The sequence below is a fragment of the Pteronotus mesoamericanus genome, unplaced genomic scaffold (assembly GCF_021234165.1).
Source record: "Pteronotus mesoamericanus isolate MK-2021 breed Mesoamerican mustached bat unplaced genomic scaffold, CSHL_Meso_final contig_41, whole genome shotgun sequence".
Classification (NCBI taxonomy): domain Eukaryota; kingdom Metazoa; phylum Chordata; class Mammalia; order Chiroptera; family Mormoopidae; genus Pteronotus; species Pteronotus mesoamericanus.
The window spans coordinates 1,399,948-1,421,528 of NW_026555152.1; the positions used below are offsets into that span (position 1 = coordinate 1,399,948).

The 21,581-nt window shown below is 43.1% G+C and overlaps 1 pseudogene; it reads left to right on the plus strand.

The window, feature by feature from the left end:
* The first annotated feature begins 1,390 nt into the window (after positions 1-1,390).
* Positions 1,391-8,971, plus strand: LOC129073453 (hypoxia-inducible factor 1-alpha inhibitor-like; annotated as a pseudogene).
* The last annotated feature ends 12,610 nt before the right edge of the window (positions 8,972-21,581 follow it).

Genomic DNA, 21,581 nt, shown 5'->3' on the forward strand with positions numbered 1-21,581 from the left:
GCCAGAACCTTACCACGCTGGTGTCCTGGTCTCAGACTTCCTGTCTCCAGAACTACTCACACGTGGCAAATAAGTCCTGATGTTTAAGCTGCTGAGTCTCTGGTATTTTATTATGGCAGCTGTCACAAGCTAACACACTTGACCTCAGAGAGTTCACAGTTCACTGGAGGCTGCATTTGAGGCTCCGATCTGAAGCTGAGATGCTGGCCAGATTGGTATTCCATATCTATGTACTCCCTGTTTGCGCTCCACAGGCGCACGGTGTGGTTAAGGGAGCATGATAGCAGAACCTTGTCTTCTTCTATCAGCTCCAAACTAATGAGACAAAAGGGAGGAGAGATGCTCTAAGGCTACTCCAGCATGGAAAGTTTATTGGATCCACATGTTAATACTCGATTAATTAAAACTAATCTTCTGAATTATTCGTGGTACCAATCTCTCCCTGCTTTCTACCATGCCACACCCCCTCCACATCCCATCGTGCAGCCCCTGCAAGTCAAACAAGATATACTGGAAGCTATCTGACAGACAATGGGTCTGGGGGAAAGACCAAGAGATTGAAAAGAACTTTCTGGCCATAATTTATGTCCCAGCCTTAGCAATGACTCCTTTCAATTCTAGTGAAAATATCTTAAACTTAACTCAGCTTTTAAACTTACACTAAAATACCTGACCCATTCAAGGAAAATAATTATGTATTTACAAGAAAAATGAATTTACAGGAGCCTTGTGCAGGCCACATGCTTTGCCTTGTGCCTGCCTTGTGCAGGCCACATGCTTATCTTGCTTCAGCCACAGCAGAATTGTAACACTTCTTTCTTTTCTGGCTAAGTCAGAGGGCCTCTGAGAGGATCCACTTGATCAAAACTGTGGAAGATGTTTAAACTCTAAAACGGATGGTACCCCCCATGTCACTGTGCAGATGTGGGCCTGCCAGAATGTCAAATCTAAATCAAAGGAAAGAACGCACATGAGCATGAGGGAGACTCAACCCCATGATTCTGGAGGCCTTGTCACAGTCCCTGCAGGGTGAGGTCAGGTCTGGTGAGTGTTCAGCAAGGAGAGAGGTACTGGTGTGGCATATCGTTGGTCTTGAGACATTAATTTGATAAATGCTCTTGGAGTCCCTGCTATGTGCAATACCCCGCGCCAGGTCCAAAGACATGTAAAATGGGACCCATGCAAGGTGCTTTCCTTACGGTTTCCTTCGGTGCTTAGGGTTTGGCAACCATGCAGGAATGGGCAAGTATCGAAATGATTTAAAATAGCCTGGTAAAAGCTACAGTCCCAGCATTTGACCTAAAGTCCAATGTAAGGCAGCTCACTCTTACTTCTAAATTATAATTTCTCTTGCTTCAGCATTTACACTTCTCCTGGGGTGGAGCGGGAGATGGTCACTGAAGGTAAGTATATGAATATTTACCTCTAAAGTGGCTTTACAGAAATGTATTTAATAGAATATTATGTAGACATTTAAATATGCTCAATATTAAATATGCTAAATAAACCTAAATGTGCTTATTTAGAAAGTTATCTAGGAGATATAAAGAAAAATCCAAGTCCTTAAAATTATGTACAGAGTGCATGTCTGTGAGTCCCTGTCCATGCATATATACATACATGTACATAGAAACGTTCTGGGTGGAAATTGAAATTCATAAACACTGTTACTAGGAGGAAGAAGTGGCAAATTAGGTTGTAGAGAGGGATCACAGAAACAATTACTAATTTTTATTTTTCATTCTTACATGCTGCTTGATTTTTTCCCCTAAAAATGAGCACTTTCACAATGGTATAAAAGGGTTTTAAAGTTATTAACATATCTTGGTTATTACCACAGAATTATATATTCAGAAAAGTTAATGAGTGATTTCAAAAAATGAATTAAACATACCTATAATGTCATCTACAGAAAGAACGCTTGTTAAAACCCTGGTGAATATCTTCCCAGGCTTTCAACTGTCCATATACATCTTTATTTTAACAAAGAGAGACTCATGCTATAATGTTGCTTTGTGATCTGAGTTTTTCACTTAACTTTTTCATGAAAAGTTTCCCCTATGAAATCATTTTCACATACAGCGTCATTATTTAATGACTCAATGATATTCCAATACTATATACCATTACATATTTAATCAACTCCTTTTATGTTGACATCTAGGCTGTCTTTAATTTATAAGACATAGTATATCTCTTATAAACAATGGGTCAATTCACAACATTATAACTGAATCTTTGTATAGTTTTTATTATTTCTTTCAGCCAAATCCTTAGAAGCAGACTTGCTGGTTTGAAGCTCTAGGTATATATTGTCAGCTTGCCCTTCATATAGCATGCACCAATTCACCTGCTATCCAAGAGTGTGTTTCTGTTCATTCTCCTGTGTCCTTGACAACACTGAATACTTTCATGAAAATATTTGTTGTTAAATCCATTCTTAAAGGATTCAAGAGACCCTCCCCCTTCTCACTGGCCCAATTATTTTTACCCACCAGAATATTAAACTAAAACTGGGGCTGTGCCCAACACAGTGTTTAACATGGTGAAGAGCTGCTGTCTACTCTTGGGAGGATGTGGCTCTGGTCCCCACAGGTCATAGTCCTTGATGTCATAGACACGCACAAAGCCTTCCTGGTCATCCACGTAGGCTAGGGTGTCTCTTGCTGCCATCACCATGCCGCTGACTTGGTCTTTGTCCCTAGACTGAAAGACATGCCCATCTCACACACACACACACACACACACACACACACACACACACACACACAAGACCCATCTGTGTTTCTCTCTTTTTCTCACACACTCAAGGCCCATCTCACACATACACACAGGGCCCATTCACAGGTAAAGCTCACCTGTCAGACAATGGCAAGTGAAAGTTGTAACCTGTTTATAGTAAGAACTAAACTCTGTAAGTATTAATTTCCAGTAAATAGAAACGCTGTGCAGATAAAGATAAGGACTTGGAGCTGAGCAGAGTCCTCATGTTACTCAGGCAGGCTGGTGTCAAAGAAAATCAAATGAACCCAAAGCACAAAAGTTGTTTCCATTGACTGTCCAAGTTACAGACGTGAGGTTTGCAACAGGACTAGTCTCACCAAATAGCCTCCAGAAGGTGACGGAACTTGGGGAAGGGCACTGAGATGTTGGCACTTGGAAGGGGTGGCTGAGCTCCTGGGGCTAAGTCAGCCTGGACTTGGAGTAGAGAGAATGAAGAGTCAGGGGGAAAGAGCAGAGTGAGCTGATGGGAGCTGTGCATGCTGAGGGACCCCCTGCGCCAAACCAGAGCCTGGAATGTCCTCTCTGAGAAGGAGCAGCATGGCCTGTGGGCCCACCCTCACCTCAGGGCCCACTGGCCATGAGGGAAGCAGCAGCTGACTCCAACTTAGCAGCCCAAGTCTTCAGAAATATGAGGCAGATAACACTTCTGTCTGGGCCCAGTGACAGAAGAGAGATTTTGTTGTGTTCCCCATGGAACTCACAGCTTTCTCTGGCCCCTTGTGTAGCTGCCCCGGTGTCACAGCACTGTCCTGGGGCTGGGCGTGGTATATGCTGCAGGGCAGGTGGCCTCTGGTTAGGAACCAACCAGCCTGGCTGGGGGCATAAAGTCAGATGTGAAGGCTACTGGCCTCAGCATTGCCTCAGCACCCCAGGACTTTTGGAGAAAGACAGAGTTTAGGAAATTAATGTGGGCTTGAGGGAGGGGCTGAGAGACCTGGGAAAACAAAGCAGGCAGGGCATGAGCTTAGCCTGGGACTCTCTGGGCACTTCCCAAGATGTCCTACTCCTTAGGAATTCCTGTATTGAAATAAAGCTCATTAACTTTTATGTCACCTTTAACATTTATTAAGATGTAAAGTCATGAGACATCACATGGTATTAGATTATTAGTACCATGTCAGATGAGGAAATGGAGACCGAGAGCATTTCAAAGCTTGGCTCAAGGCCGTAAAGATGCTCATTCTTTCATTCCCTTGTTTTTTATTGGCATCGGTAAAATCTCTAGTAGGATCGAAACATCATGCTAAGTGCTGTGGAAAGAAAGGGAAACAGAGAGCCAAACCAAACCAAAAAGAACTACCCCCAAGGAATGGAAAAAGTGCTGTCGGTACAAGCAGGAGGGGCCTTGTTGTGTGAGGAAAAAGCAGGGGTCAGAGAAGGCTTTCCAAGGGGAAGGAGCAGCAATGGATATGGAATCTCAAAAGGAGGGATGGACACTGGTCAGTGAAGGCCATACTAGGCAGCACTGGTGTTGAATGTCGCTCTTCATAACATAGCTAAATGTTGAAAGAACCTCTGAACCCAGCTCCATGCCCCGCCCCCCCCCCAGTCTCTGCTTTTCCTGACAGATCTTCAGGATCATCCATGCAGGAGCCACATTTGTCCTTTTTAGCATTTATCTCTAATCCTCTAATAGTACTTGGTGTGTAAAGTTCCAATATTTGCTGTTCAATAAAAATCCTACAAACCTACCTAGATGAAAACCTCCAAAAGCCACAGGGAAAGTTGTTACTTGGATATTGGAAGTGCTGGCAGAGGTGTCTCCTTATTTACCCTTCCTGAGTCTGCGGGCCCCAGGGGTACATTGCCCAGATTGGAGGTGAAGCCAATGGTGTCATGTCAATACGCAGCAATATAAACAAGGGGATTTGTGCTAGAGTTAAACACAAGAGGTGCTGCTTCTTGGTCTTACCATCATGGGGACATTCATGACTCAGGCAGTTAATCGTTCAACAATATTTATTTTGGCCTGACTCTGCACCTGGCTTAGTGTTGTGCACTGAAGAAGCCACAGTGGGCACGGCTAACCCTCAAGTGGACGATGATCACAGCCAGGATGATTTGCTAAAGCACAGTTTCTGTGTGCTGAGCACTGAGCTAAACACTTTCTCAACATTACCATATTTAATCATCACCACAATCCCAGGTAGACATTATGCTCCTGATTTCATAGAGACTGTGACCCTGATACTGGGGTTTAGAAATAATTGTATTGCAAAGTCCCACAGCTAAAACAGATGGAGGCACTGAGACTCAGACTTAGATGTGTTTGCATCCAAAGCCCACACTCTTAACATTGGGCTTTGTGGTTTTCTTTGGGGAACTCAGGATTCTCAGAGGCAGGAGGAAGATTCATCCACTTGTTAGTTCCAGATCCTCCCTGATGCTTAGGATGCTCCACTAGTTACTTGGGCTGTTTTCTTACTTTTGGGTTATTAAGTTCTGGGGAATTGGTATATGGAACAGAGTGAGGGGAACTGAAAGAGGGGGAATCACACACAGTAAAGGTAAATTCCCTTCACTAAGAATAAAATACTTTAACCAAAGAGGTGAAAGAAATAAAATGAAAACTACAAAACACTCCTGAAAGATAAAAATTAATGGAAACACATCTTGTGTTCAAAGATTAGAATACTTAATCTTTTAAAAATGTTAATACTACCAAAGCGAGTTACAGATTCAATGTAATCTCTGTCAAAGCTTACTATCACCTTTTTTGCAGAAATAAAAATTCATATGGAATCTCAAGGGTCCCTGGATAGTCAAAACAATTTGAAAATGAAGAACAAGATGAGAGACTCACACTTTCTGATTTCAAAACTTGCTACAGTGCTACAGTAATCAAGACAGTGTGGGATTGACATACAGACAGACATACAGACCAAGGGAATAGAATAGAGTGCCCCGAAATAAACCCTCACATACATGGTCAAGTGGTTTTTGACAAGGGTGCTAGGAGCTTTCAATAGGGAAAAGACCATCTCTTCAATGAATGGAGCTGGGAAAACTGGACATCCACATGGAAAAGAATAAAGTTGGACCCTTTACTGACACCATGTATAAAAATCAACTCAAAACAGATCAAGGATGTAAATATAAGACCTAAAACAGTACTATTCTTAGAAGAAAACATAAGACAAAACTTCACAACTTTGGATTTGGCAATGATTTCTTGTCTATGACACCAAAGACATAGGTAACAAAAAGTAAACAAATTGGACTTTATACAAATTTTTTAAATTTGTGCATCAAAAGATACTCTTCACAGAGTAAAAAGGTAACCCACAGAGTAAGAACAAATAGTTACAAATCACATATCTGATCAGGGATTAATATCCAAAATATATAGAAAACTTCTAAAACTCTACACAAAAAACAAACAACCTTATTCAGAAATGAGCAAAGGACTCGAATATACCCTGGCTGGTGTGCCTCAGCTGGCTGGAGCGTCATACAATACACCAAAATGTTGAGGCTTTGATTCCTGGTGAGGGCACATACCTAGGTTGTGGGTTTGACTTCCCAGTCAGGACATGAATGGGAGGCAACCAATCAGTGTTCCTCTCTCACATCAATCTCTCTCTCTCTCATCAATAAACAATTTAAAAAATTTTTTAAAAGACTTGAATAGGCATTTCTCCAAGAAGATATACAAATGGCCATTAAGTACAAGAAAAGATGCTCAACATCACTAATCATCAAGGAAATGCAAATCAAACCACAATGAGATACCACTTCAAACCATTAGAATGTTTATTATAAAACTAACAAACAGAACATAACAAGTATTGTCAGAGGTGTAGAGAAATTAGAACCCTGTTCACTGCTGGTGGGAATGTAAAATGATGCAGCCACTGTGGAAAACGGTATGGAAGTTCCTCAAAAATTGAAAAATGGAATTAACATATGATTCAGCAATTTCACTTCTGAATGTATACCCAGACAAAGAATTAAAGCTGGGTCCCAGAGAGATGTGTGTACACCCATGTCATAGCAGCATTATTCACAATAGCTAAAATTTGGAAGTAACCCACTGTCCACCAGCTGATGAATGGATGGCCAAACAGTGATTTATACATACAATGGAATATTATTCAGCCTTAAAAGGAAGAAAATTCTGATGTATGTTACAACAGGGATGAAAGTTAAGGATGTCATGAGAAGTGAAACAAGCCAGTCACAAAAAGACAAATACTGTGTGATTCTGCTTCTGTGAGATACTTAGAGTCAAACTCATAGAGACAGAAGAAAATGTAAGTGGTTGCCAGGAGCAGGGGGAAGGGGAAAACGGGGAGTTATAGTTTAGTAGGTATAGAGTTTCAGTTGTACAAGATGAAAAGAGTTATGGGCATAGATGGTGGTGAGGGCTGCACGAGGATGTGAGTACATTTAATACCACTGACGTGTACACTTAAAAATAATTAAGATAGTAACTTTTACGCTATATGTATTTTACCACATTAAAAAAAGAAGAAAAGAAAAAGGTTTAGGCTCCCAGGGAGCTTACCGATTTCCTGGATTTTAGCCTGGTTGAAATCTCTCGGTCTCTCTCACTCTTGAATTCTTTCTCCTTAATGTGGGGAAAGAAGTTAACAATCCCTAGTATAATGAACAGTGAAGCTAAAATGCTGAAAAGTTGGCAGGAAGAACATGTTTCTAGTTCATCCGGCTTTGCTTGTACAATTGCCTTTCTCTCTCAGTTCCCCTCTTTACAGAGAATGACTTCAGAATTGTCCAGATGATTTTGCAAATGCAATGGCAACTTCTTAACCAGCTCCATGGAAAGACCACCATGTTCTGCTCTGACCTTCAAGAACAGCCAGTACTGTCGTTCCTGGAAGAATGAAGAACTTTTATAACTTTCCATCTCATTTTTGCAATTTTTGCAATGCAGACATGAATTCTTGGTAGCTATGGCTGGCTGAGCATTTTTGGAGCAGAAAAGCAGTTTCTCAAAACCAACTATCACATAATTTTAAGTAGAAAATGCTGCTGCAAACAGGGTTTTAAATGAGAGCTGCTGGCTTAAATCTCAACATTATATTCTTGGCTGGTGACTTTATTTTTATTTTAATTGCAATAAAAATAAACTTTTTGATTGGGCCCTCACTAGGAGCGGAGGTGGCAGCTACAGCAGTGGAAGCTGTGGCCTCAGGCTCTGGAGAACCCTGGGAAGAGGCTGAAGCCCCTGCCCTGCCTGGAATGAGTGCCAACTGCACAGTTACAGCTTCCCCACCTGGCTTGGCCGTAGGCTAGTCAGAGCAACCCCTGGGCAGAGTGGCTTATCAAGAATGAGGAGGCTGTGGTGCTGAATGTCACAAAGCCTGTGTATCCTGCCTTGAAATGGGACCTTGAATACCTGCAAGAAAATATTAGCAACGGAGACTTCTCTGTGTAGTGTCAGTACCCACAAGTTCTTGTACTATGATGAGAAAGAAGGTGATCAATATCCAGAATTTTAAGCCAAGGTCTAACAAGGAGGAAATGAAATTCCATGAGTTTGTTGAGAAACTTCAGGATATATAGCAGCAAGGAAGGGAAGCGAGGTTATATCTGCAGCAAACACTCAATGACTCTGGGGGCAGGAAGACTGTCATCAACTTCCTGGGTTTTAACTGCAACTGGATGAATAAGCAACAGGGAAATTGTGGCTGGGGGCAGCTGACCTCCAATCTGCTGCTCATCGGTGTGGAAGAAAATGTGACATCCGCTCACTATGATGAGCAACAAAACTTCTTTGCTCAGACAAAGGGCTGCAAGTGATGCATTTTATTCCTTCTTGATTAGTTTGAGCGCCTCTACCCATATCCTGTTCATCATCCATGTGACAGCCAGGTGGACTTTGACAATACTGACTATAAGAGGTTCCCCAATTTCCAGAACATGGTTGGTTACGAAACAGTGGTTGGCCCTGGTGATGTTCTTTACATCCCAGTGCACTGGTGGCATCATATAGAGTCATTACTAAGTGGGGGGATTACCATCACTGTGAACTTCTGGTAAAGGCCCTCCCCCCAGCCTCACCCCTGCTAAGAGAATTGAATAACCTCTCAAAGCCCACCAGAAAGTGGTCATAATGAGAAATATTGATAAGATGTTTGGAGAGGCCTTGGAGAACCCACAAGAGGTGGGGCCCTTGTTGAACATAATGAGCAAGAGCCAATACAACTGGCCCACCAGGAACTGAGGCCTCCTGCCAGGCGACTGCTAGACCATCCATACTGCTGCACTGAAGAGGACAGCAGACTCCAAGCACTAGTATTGCATGCAGCACTTAATGGACTGAACTTTTGCCATGGACCTGGAGGCAGGTGTTTGGGGCAAGGCAGGCAGGATGGTTGGCACTCCACTCCAATTTGGAGGAACTTCATACCCTTGCCTCTGTGCCCCAGCACCTTCCTTCTCTACCCACTTAAAGTCCTGCATTTAGTGTGTAGAGTTCCAGCTTCTGGTTTTCATCATGTCTGTGTGCGTGTGTGTCAGTCTGTCAACCTCAGGATGCGTGTGCGTGTGGCTCTTAGCCTTTTCCCCTGAAATCTCTGTGCCTCAGCCTGAGAGAGAGGAAATGCTCTTGGATGCCCGCTACATCTGGGCTGCAGGGCCAGAGCTATCCTGACCTGTAGGTCAGTCAGTTTCCTTCAGGTTTTGCAAAGTCAGGCTCTAGGCTGGTAGGAATAGCTGTTGGGATTCTAAAATAGGGAAAGTGAGAAGAAGGCTTGCTGCGAGAACCTAGAGAGCTTCCTATGAGAGAGAAGTAGACAGGTTCCAACTTGGATGTTCACGTTCAAGCCATACATAAAAAAGAGCCTTGAGACATGAGAGTCAAGTATCATGCATAAGTTTCAAATTACAGACACATACAGCTTCTTTCTTTCAGCACCAGCTCTTTCTCCCCGTCCTGGGTACCAAGGTAGTCCTAGCAGTGGCTTCTCTATGTTCTAGGGATGGACATCTCTGTGCAGGGTGTGTGTGTATGTGTGCATGCTCACATGGATAAATTTTCACACTGGTCCCCCTCTCTGCTTACCAAGTCTCTCTACTGCTTAACCTTGTCCAGTGGGACATAAAGTGAGAACCCCAGAGCAATACTGCCTGACCTAACCTAAAGATTTTAAACTCAGTTTTAGCCATTGAATGTTGGCCAGGTCTCACCGCACCCTGCTTGAGGCTGACTGGCTAGCCTCTTCTGCCCAGCCTACATCCTCTATGTCTGAGGAGCTTCCTGGCTGAGTAGACAAAATGGGGTCCAGCTTAGGCAGCTAACTCACCACCTGTCATTCACCACACAGCAAGGATAAAAATGTAGTCTTTTTTCTTAAAGCCAGTGCCTCTGCCAGTCCCCACTGTAATGTTCCACAGACACCCTCCTATGTCAGGGCAGCTGGTGGGTCACAGAAGTATAATTTCCTTTTCTGTTCATAGCTACTCATGGGAACCCTCTCAGGGCTTCAGCTTAACAACTGGGCAGCTGTGCACTGCACAACTTGAAGAGCCATCATTCACATCAATTCAGTAGAAGTGGGGCCTCTGGAATTGGGCAGTATAGTGGTCCTCTGTCTTGTCACCTTCACTTCCATCTTCATCCCCTTCTCTTTGGAAGGAAAGAGGAATTGGAGTCTCTGGGTTTATATTTTTCTTTTTCTTTCTTTTTACTCTTTTCTTTTCTTGCCAAAGATTTACTTCCAGTGTCTGAGCTATGGCTCTTAACCCTAAAGCTCAGTTTACAGATACAGTGCACTGGGGGACCAAGAGGGTGAGTGTGTATGTGTACCTGTGTGTATTTTAGGAAGTGATGTTTCTTTTTAGTACTCCATCCTGAGGTTCTCTGATGCAAGGGTAGTTCTTTCAAATATAGTCATTGCTGGGGGGAAAAAGAAAATAAATCTTTAGAAGGAAATGCCACCCCTTTTCTCCAAAGATCTCAGAAAGAGCTTCAAATAAAAATCTTTTTTTGTGTATAGCGAAGTGAAATAGGAATAGACAAGATAATAAGTCTACAGGTAAAAATTTCTTTTTAATCCTGTGTGTCCACTGGTTTCAAGTTCTAACCAGTGTCTCTCAAGCACCGGGAGGCTAATTTCACTGCTGTGTCATTATCTTACATGTGTCAGGCACGCATATCTCATCTCTGAATCGAGACCGTGAGCCTCTCAAGGACAACACCAGGCTTCACATCTCTCCAGTCTCCTCTATGCATCTCCCATGGAGATGTACCCACAGGAGAGGCTCGGAGATAGTTTCTGATGGAATGAGTCATTAGAGCTTTTTCCTTGGCTGGTAAATTGTCACATGCCTAAAGCAGGAGGTTGTAATCTGGTGCTCATGGCTCTCTAAGAGTTTGCTGGTTGGGCTTCAGGAGATGTAAGAATTCTCCAATTTTATGCAAAAGTGTCAAATGCCTTGTGTTTCCCCTGTCAGGTTCCATGGTTGATGGAATGGGTTCCGTGGCTGAGGCAATGGGTCCCTGGCTGATGGCAGGCGGGTGTCTGCAGACTGCCACTTGGGAAGAATGAATGACCCTGGAGTCTGGAGGCAGGGAGAGAAGTGGTAGGAAACCTACTGGGCTGCATGCAGTTCCAGCCGGTTTTCCAACCCAGCACAGCCAGCAATGAGACAGATAGATAAATGAATCCTCCATGTGTTTTCCATGTGTATTTTTTAGAAGGTTCAGGTCTTGGAGAAGGATAGACTACCAGCAGACACCTAGCACTGTATCTGGACAATAGCAGGGGCTCATCACTATTTTTTTAATGAATAGTGAATGCATGGGTCCATGGTCAAATATGCAGAGATAGCGGGCCTTGAAGAAATGGGACCAGGGCAGAAAACTTGGGAAAGCTGGAGTGGGACGGTGCAGAAATTTTTGCAATGCAATATACAAATACTGAATAAGACAGACTGAGGTCAGGGATATAGGGGATTTGGGCAATTGTGAGGACCCTGGAAGCTGAGAGTCACCAAAAGGGGCTGATGATGAGGTGGCATAAATATTTGTGAGCCACACAGATCAGTGAGCCACACAGATCAGTGACAGATCAGCCACACAGATCAGTGACAGATCAGTCTGATCTGGGCTAGTGTGGAGGGAGGCTTGCTAGCAGGGCCAAGGAGCACATGGGTGGTGATATTGAAGACAAAGGAGGAAAATCAGTGCTGTGAGACCTGTGTACTGACAAAGCCCAAGAGACTCAGCAGCAGAGAGAGTTTTTCATGTGGGAAGTGGTTGAGAATAGGGTTTCTGGAGGTGGTGAGCCAGCCCATGAGATGGGCCTGATGGACACCTGCCTGCAGATGTGGACAAGCAAGCGAAACTTTTAAACTCTGTCCCAGCTTTGGAAATCTTCATCTTTCAAGTTAAATCTGAAACCAACCATTTTAGGACTGAGGATCCTTTAGACAACTGACCAAGAGTCCAATCCTGCTGGAGCCTGTGTAGAGCGGCCGTGCGGCCTGCCCATTACCTGCCTTTGCTATCTTCTACTCCATCATGGGGGCTCAATGTATTCACCTTGCAGTTCATGGCCTGAGATGACATTCCAAATGATAATCTCCCCATTGTGGCCAGAGGTTGCAAGAAGAAAAGGTGGGCATTGAGCCACACAGAGGATTTCCTACTTCTGCCTGTGGTTCTGAGAAAGAAGAGACAGAGAGGAACAGAGTAAGAATCAAGTGACCAAACATCCACAGCAAACTTCCCTTCATGTCACTGCTATGACAGAGAGAGAAGGTTCCTCCTTCTGCGATCGTTCACACCAAGGACTCACCTGGAACCTGTGGCCCAGAGAACCAGGGCATCTCTCCATGTAGGAGTTCATGTGCGGGGGCCCCCAGAAAGTGCTGCATCTCCTTGGGTCATTTTCATCATCCTTTCCAGGGGAATGCTACTCCTAGCAGCTTCCTTACCTCCCATTCTGCAGGCAAACAGGTTATTTTACAAGGAGCCCTCTTTGGGGCTGAATTGCTGATGGAAATGGGACAACGGAACTCAAGAGCTAGCCAAATTGGTTTCGTTACCCAGCAGCCCAGGTTTAGACTCCAGAGAGTGGTGTTCCCTGACTCCCTTCCTAGGATGCCCATCTGCCCCAGTGGGGCTTACATGTGGCATTAGGAACCGAAACGTCTACTTTCCTGCAAAGGAAGATTTTTAGATAAGGATCTTTAAGAAAGATAAGAAACCAAAATGTGGTGAGATTTTTTTGTTTTTGCTTTTTGGTTTTTTTTGTTTTTGAGACTGGTGCTGTAGAATTTGAAGTGTCCCTGCCCACTGTCCTTTCAACTTTCTCTCTAGGTACAGTTTCTATGTGAAGAGAATTGGCTTCCCTTGCCCTGGAAATGTGTCCTTTCTCCTTTGTCCTCATATATTCCCCATGGAACACCGTTGAAGACCTACGATGTGCTTCTGCTGGAAAACAGCTATGAAGGTGGCATTGGATGATTGTTGGAAAAGAGAAGGTCAGTGGCTTTCTCCTTCCTGCAATCTCTGCCACCAATCCTGCCTCCTTCACAGCCTGTGAGCACTGATGTCTGCGTTCCTCCTCCTGTGGTCCCCACTGCCTACAAGTGAGGTGGACACACCTTAACATTACTTTTGAGCTCTAATTGAACTTTCTGTCCTAATTTCCTTTTGTACCTCATGCTCTAACCCCTCAAACTTGCATAGACCTTCCAACCAACTTGCTTCTCCTGCTTCCAGATGTGGCTCATGCCCTTCTCATCTAGATTCCTTTCCATGGCTTGGCCTCCTGGAAAATCCTAGTCATATTAATGCTCTTTAACATGTTACAGCAAAGTTAGTACTTCCTACCCCTGTGCTTCTCTGCAGTTTATATATATGCTATTATGTCATCTCTCACATTGTATGGTTATTATTTCCTTATTTTCTCACAGTCTGTGAGAATCTAGGCCAGAAATCACGTTTTATTTCTGTTTGTGTCTTGTGTATCCATCCACTAAGCATGGCACTATGAAAGTGTTTGATAAATATGTATTGAACAAATTGATAACTGAATGAATATATATTTGGATGGACTAACACTTCAGTGATTCTTGCATGACTTCCACTCTTGTAATGGCCATGCTTCCCTGGGGCATTTTCTTGTTTTATTCAACTTTCACTAATCTGTAAGTGCCATGAAGGCAGAGACCACTTTGCTCATCACTGCATCTTCAGAGAACAACACACACTGGGCCCGCAATAAGCATTGGACAAATATGTGCTCATTGAATGAACACATATTTATTGGGCAGCTACTATAACCTAGGCACTGGTTTGGGTCCTGGGAATACCATGGAGTTTGTATTCTAGTGACTTGTGGTTTTGGAATATTTATGGGGAGCATTAGGTAGGGTGGGACAGAGGCAGATGGCACAGTGACCTTTCTTAACACTTGTCTCATTGTCTTGGTATCCAGAAAATTTTGATGGAGGTCATTCAATTTTGGGAAACTGTAGGAAGTTGGGGCCATATTGAGTGCTGATAAGAGTCACAAGAAGTCCCCTGATTGTGGGACAGCAGGAATATCATCTCTTAGGCTCCCTGGCCACCCAAAGATGGTACAGTGAATGGGCACAGTGTTGTATGTCAGGCAGAAGCAGGAAGTGGATTTGTCTTTGAGGAAATCACACACGCCATATCCTGGGTTGCCCTTCCTATATTACAAGACTTCCAGCAGGGTTGACGTACAGCTGCATGGGTTTGCTCCTGTGACCTCACACCCTAACCCGAACCCAGGGCCATCACTGTCCCTGGAGCAAAAGTGGTTGCCGATAGCTCAGTGCTCCTGGCTCTACCTGGACTCCAATAGTGAATCTGCCATAGAAGAGGCTTTAGAGATGCTTGTGGCCACCCCAGGCAGGACAAGAAGAGTCAGGGTATGCCCCTGAGTGAAGGAGACCCTCGTCATATGCCACTGTTCGGGTTGAGAGCCAGACCATGGACCAGAGCTCACCAGGTCATCCTGCCAGTGTGGTTGCGGTTTCTAGCAGTGGTGAAAGTCACATTGTGCATCCTGTTCCAAAACCAAACAAGAGATGTATAAGCAGTGAAATCAGTAGCCAGTATACTTGAAACTTCAGAGAGAAGGCATTGGAATGTTGTAGGACTTGCCCCTCACTCTACCAGTGATGCAGATTTTCAAAATGTCAAAGCAAATTCCCCTGCTGCCAGTGGGAATAAAAAGCAATCTACTCCAGATGTCTGGGTGATTGTACTACAGCAAATTATATGTCAACTGACAAGCCCTCTGCGGACAGTCCAACAGCTTTGCCTTCATGATAAGACTCATAGCTTTTGCATGTGCAAAACAAAAGCCATCAGTTCCAGAACCTGTGATACCAAAGGACAAGTTCAACACCAAGGCATCTCAGGTAGTCATCTCTAATCATCTATGATGCAAGGCTCTGACTGTGCATCAAATAAACAAAGAACTTTTGATGCTTAAAGACTTTGGGAAATTCATGACAATTCCACATAGGAAGCAGGGGACATAGAATGCCACCAGTAGATTTAAACGTGGCTGTAGTCAGCATTTTCAAGTTCCCCTGTCTCTTCATCCCCTCCCCCAACTCTAAGCCACTTAAAAAAAAAGGATTTTCATTCTGTAGAGATGTTGATGGATGTCATTTTACCCTCTCTTTCCTTTTCAAGAGGGACTAGAGCATGAAGACAAGGTAAGGAGAAAAAGGAAGAAACTAAAAGGCTGAACAGTGACAGACTCGGTGCCCTTCAGTAAGGCAGGAACCCCTGCATTCCAGAAGGAGGGAAAACGGTCAGCTTGTGCAAGGGGAAAGAAAATCAGGCAAGGTCTAGAGAGCCACAGGAGTCAAGGCACAGTCTACTTTGGGTTCCTAGGGAACGCCTCTTCTGCCCTGGTAGCTTTTTTAGCTAGCACTTTGTTACATTGTGATTTTATAATAAGAAATTTATATATGGCCTTTGTCTCCATTTCTGGCTGAGAGCTTCTAAAACCCTTGCAATTTCTTAGGCGAGGAGAGCATGGCAGCTCTACACCCCTTCCTACATAGCTCATCCTCTGTACTACTTCCATTTGGCTGTTCCTAAATTATATCCTTTTAATTAAAATGATGATCTAGGAGACAAAATGTTTCTCTGAGTTCTGTGAGCTGCTCCAGCAAATTCATTGACCCCAAAGAGGGATTGTGGGAACTTCCCATCTCTATATAGTCAGTTGCTCAGGGGCACAGGTGGCAGCCTGGGCTTTTGACTGGCATCTGAAGTGGTGGGGGGAGTGAGTTTTGAGGGCCTGAACCCTTAAACTGTGAGATCTGATTTATCGCCAGGTACACAGTGTCAAAATTGAGTTGAATTGTAGGACACCCAGCTGGTTTTGGAGAACTGCTTTTTGGTGCGGGGATCCCCCATTCCAGAACTGGGTGCAGGGTGGTTAGACTTCTTCCCATAGAAAACAAATAGAAGGAAGAAATGGAAACAAACAAGTTAAAAAGGTGTTTTTTTTTTTTTAAAGAGAAGGAGGAGGAAAAGATGGTATGAAAAAAGGAAGGAGGGAGGACACTCTTTTGTTTATATCATAGCTTGGCTTGTACCAGATAGCAGAGGCAAAAGGAATTTCTCCAAAATAGCCTTTTTAAAGGGAAAAGAATCACATGTACAGGTGGGGGGAGAATGAATGTGGATGAAGAGGAAGGGAACAATATAAATCTGAAGCAAGATTTTGAAATATCATAATTGTGTATATTTCACTTACAAAATAAACATTTATTTTTTTGTCCCATTCAAAAACTATGACATACCTAAAGCAATAACACATGATTACATTTCTATACTTGAGCTTACCATCTGTTTAACTTCTGCATGGAATCAATACTTTGGCCTAATGTTGCCATGTCCAGGTGATCAAAAAAGAGAGCAAGAAAGAAATTCTCTTCTGTTTGTGAAGAACAAGATAAAATGTGATTTGATAAATTGAGGTTAGTGTTTTAACTGGTGCTTAAAGGATCAGGAAACAGATACAGGGCACCCTGAGATCCCCAAGGTCCTCAGGCGCCACCCCATTATGAGCTGACTTCCTCAAGGTCAATCATGGCAAAAACATACAAACAAACAGATCAATAATTGTTTTTACCCTTTTAGTGCTCAGGAGGGAGCTTTCTGGATTTTTATTCTTTGACTTGTGGTTGCTGTATTTAATTACTCTAGCCTGTGTACCTTCCTAAAACATTTAGGGTAGGGACACAGTGCTCCCTATTTCTAAACAGTCATCAAAATATGCAGAGAATGACTTCCAATATTCAGGGAAAAGCTTGCTGCCTAAATCGCCATCTGGGAGCAACCTGGGTCCTCGGGAGTTCCTCAACACCTTTCCTTCTGGACAACACCTTTCACTGCCTTGGTGTCCTTCTCCAGGACAAATTTGTATCAAAAAATGTGCCCCACTAAATACCTCTCTCATATTTAACCTGAATATAACTCACTTATTTTGGTTCACCTCCAAGTAGGTACAATCATTGACTTTGCTTGGCTTTTTGTCTAGAAAGACAATATTATCAACATGATATTAAATGTTTCTCAATTGGTCTTGAATCAGCTTATGCATAGTGACTTAATCTAACTGATGATTAGGGAATACCTTGGACTTTCATCCTAGTGTTCAGACCACAGGCAGGTGTCTTTGAAGCCACCAAAGCCCTACTGATTTTATGTCCTCCCCATTACCCAGAAGGGCTGGTGCTGCCCTTGCCTCGCTGTGGGAAGGGGCTTCCCTTCTCCTGACGGACCCTACACAGCGCTCAGCACTCGCTAACTGAGTGAATGAACTTGTGAATGCAGGCAGGTCAAAGGCAGATCTGAAAACCACACACTCATTCCTTTGAGTAAATTTTGTCTTTTTCACTTCCACTTCATTTATACTCTGATAGTGGAAGAATGTTTGCCTCTTGCCTTCCTCCTAGAAAGTTTTACCTGTCAGAACTGTGCACATTTCTTCAAGAACAGGCATAGCAAGTGAACGAAAGAAGTAAGTAGAATAGGTAGCCTTGAAAAAAATTACAATAACACACAAAAGAGACTAGCTTTTAGTTTATCCACCTAGATTTTGACTTCTGTGATGTTTAAAAGGTTTAAAAAAGTGAAGCTCTTTTGAGAAATCAGGTAGAAACCAGGCAGTGAAGGAATAAATGCTAAAGGCATAGCCAGGAGCACATTCATTTATGCCAGTTACATTCCCTTTAAGTAGAAGTTCAGTGTCACTAGTAATGAAATGCCAGAGAAAAAGCATTGTTAACACACATCCTGTTCTATGTCCTTTGATTTCTTCTACTCGACAACAAATACTTAATTGTGCATCACTATGTTATGGGGACCCTTTGTAGGAAGTGACTTGCCAGGACTCAGTGTGTGTGGACAAGGCCTGTTATTGTAGCCACATATTTTCAGACAGCCGTCTCTGCCTCTGGTCACCAATCTAGGAAACAGGGTCTCCCGTTAGATGGCAGGTCAGGGATCACCTGCCTGATGGTTGAAGATACTGTGAAGGCACTTACCTTCTCCCACTGGAGTCAAAGGTCAGGCATGTGATTCCAGTATTGCCATGAAACCCAATGCATTCAGACAGCAGTCTTCCTGTTTCGAAGTCCCATACTTTCACCACCTATATCAGGAGGTTGAAAAAAAATATGACTTGGAGATACTGGCTATCAAATTAAAGAAATCTTGTACTTAGAGGCCTAGTGTCATATACATGAAAGCTAAAAGTTTACTCTAAAAGTATTTGTACTTTCAGTGCAAGTTGGCTTACCTGAGTGGATTAGTCTGTTAGGTTCACCATAACAAAATACCATAAACTGAGGGTGGAGGTGGAACTTAAATTTTTTCACATTTCTGGTGGATGGTACTGGTAGAGTTTGGTTCTTTCGGAGGCATCTCTCTTCATTGTGCCCTCACTGAATTTTCTCTGTATTTCCTCTGTGCATGTGTACCACTTGTGTCTCTTCATGTGACCAAATTTCCTTTGCTCATAAGGACACCAGTCATACGAGATCACGGGCCCCACCATAACAGTCTCATTTTAACTGAATCACCTCTTTAAAGGCCCCATTTCTGAACACAGTCACATTCTGAGATACTGGGGTTTAGGACTTCAGTATATAAATTTTGAGTGAACATAATTAAGCACATTTAACCCGCAAAAGATTTATAAACCTTTGGATAAAAATCTGCTGACTATCTAGTCTAGTGTAAAATAGGTGTGGACTGAATTTTGAGCAGCAAAATTTATTTACCATAGTGCAAAGCTGATTGAGAAAGATGACCTCTTTTGTTTTGTTTTTTTGAGGATATATCATCTAAACCTTCAACCTTAAGATTTTCCTCAGTTCAACTAGTTCCTGTCTTATAGTTACTTTCTTTTAGCCTTGTTCTTTGCACCACCTTTGAGTGGGAATTATCTTTAAAGGTTAACTGTTTCAGTTACCCCAGGCAGGGCTTCCTCTGGGGGTAGCCTGTACCTTAAAGGCAGTGACAATGGGGAGGGAGAAACACAGGAGGACGGCAGCCTTTTTAGGCTACCTGATGTTCCCTCTGACCTGCCACTTTATCAAAGGGGCTGCTCCACTAACACTGGAGAAACTTCTGGGTCTCTAAAACACAAAGCAGAAGGTGTTCTCTCACTGCTGTTGATTTCAGATGGCTGGGCTTAGATTCTCGGCCTGCATGCTTTGCTTCCCTTCCTCTGTTCCCCTCCAATGACAGGGTCCTAAGGGGTGCCTGCAGCTCAGGTACTTCAACCTGCTCTCTTTAATATTGCAATAGACACTTTGTATTACTGGGTTTTACTTTAGTGGCCTCAACTGTCTCCACATATCCCAGTTTCATACCATGTAGTGATTTGTAATACACTCGAGGTACCGAATTGAATTCAGTACCCGTTGGCATGAAAGAATGAGAAGAGGGCCCAGGGTCCACCCAAGGGAAGCATTCTCCCTCTGGATCTGCATTCCTGTTCTGTGATTAAACAGGTCACCCCTTTGTTTCTTTAAACAAAAATATTCCTCCAAGAATGCCCCTGCTACTCCTAGTAATGAAAGTGAAAAGACTGAAGTGAGCAATGAAAATATTTTTAAAAATGACCTCAGGGTTCTATTTATAGAATTAAGAAAAGTCTGAAAGTGTTATTTACACTTGTCAAGTACACCTCACTTGCATTCTGCAGGGGAAGCTTCCTGCCATCACAGGGCTCCTTTAAGAACCTTACTGCTACAGTGTACAGATGGTGAGTTGTGGGATTGTGCACCTGAAACCTGTATAATTTCATTAACAAGTGTCACCCCAATAGATTCAATTAAAAAAAAAGAACCTCACTGCCCCAAGTGTTCATCCTTTAAAGATCCCATCCAATTAAACATATTAAAATGCAACCATGTCCCAAATTAAATATAATTTTGATAGTAAATTTTTAAGTAATTAGAAGAATATTTACAGTTTCAAGCTCTATTGACAATAGTCATTTGTTATTCTTATAAACTTTTATAATATAAAAGGATATGTATGTGTGACAGTTGATATGTAATGTTGTGAATGTTTACTCAAACATTTTTTAATTCTTATTGTGCAGTTTTCAAGCACTTTCAGAGGCACTGGAAGTTGGTGGCCCCTAGCCTTTTTTTATGCAACCCAGTGGATAACATGTGGGATAGTGGTGTTCATAAATTCAGGCTTCCTGAAGGGCTTGGGCTGCATTTCTGTCCTCTACAGATATTAAGAGTGCCTTGTGGTTTACATGCTATGGATTGGGACCATGGGCAAAATGTTACAATGATTCTGTGTAACAACAGATCTGCAAGCTGAGTAAATACTCAAATCAATAATTTAATTCAGTAAGTATCAGAAGGTATACATATCAAAAGCACTGTTCTTGAAAGAGGGGACTGTGTTACCACAGAGCCAGAAGTGCAAGTGTTAAGGGAGCCATTCGTTCTGCCTGGATGTGGAAGGGGAGTTAGAAACTGTTCTCAAACGACCTAATTTCTGATTGAGCCTTGACGAGTAAGAAGGGTTCTGACAGAGCAGAAAGAAAAGAAGGAGGAAACAGGTGCTCCGATCCTTGCTCTCAAGTGTCTGCTGGATTGTTAAGAGGCAAGAGTTGTGCACGTGAAACAGAACAGGGCCGTGAGAACACAGCCCATCCCCACAGGCCAGGCACTGACTATGACAATCAGAGAGAGGCAGATGCTGGTGCAAGTCAGGACGGGAAGACAAGTTTCATGGCACAGGTGGAACTGGAGTTGCACCTGGGAGGATTGCTAAGGTGAGTGCAGGAAAAGAGGAAAGGGCAGGTTTTTCCAGGGTGGGGATGGCAGAAGGTTGGACAGACCCCAGGGCACAAATGCACAAGAAGCTAAGGATGTAGGAAGGTTGGCTTGCTTGGAGTTGGGATGGTTCTGATAATCTGAAAGGCAAATTCTTCTTTACAAGGATGAGCCCGAACTATGCAGAAACCCACCTTCTTTGGCATGAACTGAGAGTGAGTTATTAGAAAAAATATTTGACCCAGGTAACACCTAATCTATTTTTTCAGTACTTAATAACGCCCTAGTTTTTGCTAATCTCTGGAGTGGAAACGAGGGAAGAACATACGTGAAGAGCACCAAGTGACACTGGGAGTGAATCTGAGTGTGAATATGAGAGGAGGTGACAGGCTGTGATGCTTCTGGGGTTGTAAATTGTAAAGACCAGGCTCTGACAGGAAGACAGAAAGATGGCCCAGACACTCTCTTGTAATGCCAGAGCCTAGGCCAGTGATTCAGAGAGTGAATGAATTAAT